The sequence below is a fragment of the Leptodactylus fuscus genome, chromosome 4, assembly GCF_031893055.1.
Source record: "Leptodactylus fuscus isolate aLepFus1 chromosome 4, aLepFus1.hap2, whole genome shotgun sequence".
Taxonomy (NCBI): domain Eukaryota; kingdom Metazoa; phylum Chordata; class Amphibia; order Anura; family Leptodactylidae; genus Leptodactylus; species Leptodactylus fuscus.
The window spans coordinates 41,096,844-41,099,343 of NC_134268.1; the positions used below are offsets into that span (position 1 = coordinate 41,096,844).

The 2,500-nt window shown below is 53.8% G+C and overlaps 3 non-coding genes across 3 annotated transcripts; all 3 read right to left on the reverse strand.

Moving 5' to 3' along the window:
* Positions 1 to 498: 498 nt before the first annotated feature.
* LOC142201784 (5S ribosomal RNA) lies at positions 499 to 617 on the reverse strand. The gene has a single exon (XR_012715674.1). It is a non-coding gene; the product is annotated as a 5S ribosomal RNA (ribosomal RNA).
* A 721-nt stretch (positions 618 to 1,338) lies between these two features.
* LOC142201793 (5S ribosomal RNA) lies at positions 1,339 to 1,457 on the reverse strand. The gene has a single exon (XR_012715683.1). It is a non-coding gene; the product is annotated as a 5S ribosomal RNA (ribosomal RNA).
* A 721-nt stretch (positions 1,458 to 2,178) lies between these two features.
* On the reverse strand, positions 2,179 to 2,297 carry LOC142201702 (5S ribosomal RNA). Its single transcript, XR_012715608.1, has one exon. It is a non-coding gene; the product is annotated as a 5S ribosomal RNA (ribosomal RNA).
* Between the last annotated feature and the right edge of the window lie 203 nt (positions 2,298 to 2,500).

Below are 2,500 nucleotides of genomic sequence, written 5' to 3' on the forward strand. Positions count from 1 at the left end.
GCGCAGGGTCTGCGCAGGGCTAAGAAACCATCCCGGGGGTGAAAGAAAGAGCAAGCTGGGCCGGAGCCCGTTGTCCAGGAGTCGGCTAAGGAAGAAGGTGAGATGGTTGCCCGTGCCTGGAAGCGAAGCTGCTTTTCAGTCGGCTTCTCTTTTCCTTGGGCGCATTGCCCTCAAAGATGTTCAGCCTGTGTTGCTCTGTAAATTGGTCTGCAGGTTACTAGCTATGGCCTCCAGCCCGGCGGGAGGCCCAGATGTTATGGAAATGAAGCCTGCTATTATTAAAAGTAAAAAGCCACAACGCTGGTGGCCACCACGCCTGCTGCGGCTGCAGCTGCTAAGAGTGATAGCGGCACGAATGAGAATACTAGGATTTTGCACGGACTAAAGAGTGCAAGAGAGAAAGCGAATGTAAAAGAAGCAAGTGTGCAGTGTAAAACGTGAATGTAAAAATGGCATAGAGGAGAGTGACCCCTGCTGGTGGAAGTGAGGAAAAGCAAAAGCCTACAGCACCTAGTATTCCCAGGCGGTCTCCCATCCAAGTACTAACCAGGCCCGACCCTGCTTAGCTTCCGAGATCAGACGAGATCGGGCGTGTTCAGGGTGGTGTGGCCGTAGGCAGAGACAAACCTCTCACTTACTCCTCTTCTACTTTGCAGCCTGGCTGACGGCAGCTCTTTGCACTACTCCACGCTAGGCCTTTTTCTTCACTTTTTGCCTTCTCTTAAGGGAACTTCATATTCCAGCAGGAGCAGTGCAAGGGCTGGGGGCGGCCCTTATACCCACAGGTGTGGTTCAGCAACCAGTCACAGGCCGCAGCCGCCCTCTTTCAAAAGGGCTGGGCGCAGGGTCTGCGCAGGGCTAAGAAACCATCCCGGGGGTGAAAGAAAGAGCAAGCTGGGCCGAAGCCCGTTGTCCAGGAGTCGGCTAAGGAAGAAGGTGAGATGGTTGCCCGTGCCTGGAAGCGAAGCTGCTTTTCAGTCGGCTTCTCTTTTCCTAGGGCGCGTTGCCTGCAACGATGTTCAGCCTGTGTTGCCCTGTAAATTGGTCTGCAGGTTACTAGCTATGGCCTCCAGCCCGGCGGGAGGCCCAGATGCTATGGAAATGAAGCCTGCTATTATTAAAAGTAAAAAGCCACAACGCTGGTGGCCACCATGCCCGCTGCGGCTGCAGCTGCTAAGAGTGATAGCGGTACGAATGAGAATACTAGGATTTTGCAAGGACTAAAGAGTGCAAGAGAGAAAGCGAATGTAAAAGAAGCAAGTGTGCAGTGTAAAAAGTGAATGTAAAAATGGCATAGAGGAGAGTGACCCCCTGCTGGTGGAAGTGAGGAAAAGCAAAAGCCTACAGCACCTGGTATTCCCAGGCGGTCTCCCATCCAAGTACTAACCAGGCCCGACCCTGCTTAGCTTTCGAGATCAGACGAGATCGGGCGTGTTCAGGGTGGTGTGGCCGTAGGCAGAGACAGGCCTCTCACTTACTCCTCTTCTACTTTGCAGCCTGGCTGCCGGCAGCTCTTTGCACTACTCCACGCTAGGCCTTTTTCTTCACTTTTTGCCTTCTCTTAAGGGAACTTCATATTCCAGCAGGAGCAGTGCAAGGGCTGGGGGCGGCCCTTATACCCACAGGTGTGGTTCAGCAACCAGTCACAGGCCGCAGCCGCCCTCTTTCAAAAGGGCTGGGCGCAGGGTCTGCGCAGGGCTAAGAAACCATCCCTGGGGTGAAAGAAAGAGCAAGCTGGGCCGTAGCCCGATGTCCAGGAGTCGGCTAAGGAAGAAGGTGAGATGGTTGCCCGTGCCTGGAAGCGAAGCTGCTTTTCAGTCGGCTTCTCTTTTCCTAGGGCGCGTTGCCTGCAAAGATGTTCAGCCTGTGTTGCCCTGTAAATTGGTCTGCAGGTTACTAGCTATGGCCTCCAGCCCGGCGGGAGGCCCAGATGCTATGGAAATGAAGCCTGCTATTATTAAAAGTAAAAAGCCACAACGCTGGTGGCCACCACGCCCGCTGCGGCTGCAGCTGCTAAGAGTGATAGAGGTACGAATGAGAATACTAGGATTTTGCAAGGACTAAAGAGTGCAATTGAGAAAGCGAATGTAAAAGAAGCAAGTGTGCAGTGTAAAAAGTGAATGTAAAAATGGCATAGAGGAGAGTGACCCCCTGCTGGTGGAAGTGAGGAAAAGCAAAAGCCTACAGCACCTGGTATTCCCAGGCGGTCTCCCATCCAAGTACTGACCAGGCCCGACCCTGCTTAGCTTCCGAGATCAGACGAGATCGGGCGTGTTCAGGGTGGTGTGGCCGTAGGCAGATACAGGCCTCTCACTTACTCCTCTTCTACTTTGCAGCCTGGCTGCCGGCAGCTCTTTGCACTACTCCACGCTAAGCCTTTTTCTTCACTTTTTGCCTTCTCTTAAGGGAACTTCATATTCCAGCAGGAGCAGTGCAAGGGCTGGGGGCGGCCCTTATACCCACAGGTGTGGTTCAGCAACCAGTCACAGGCCGCAGCCGC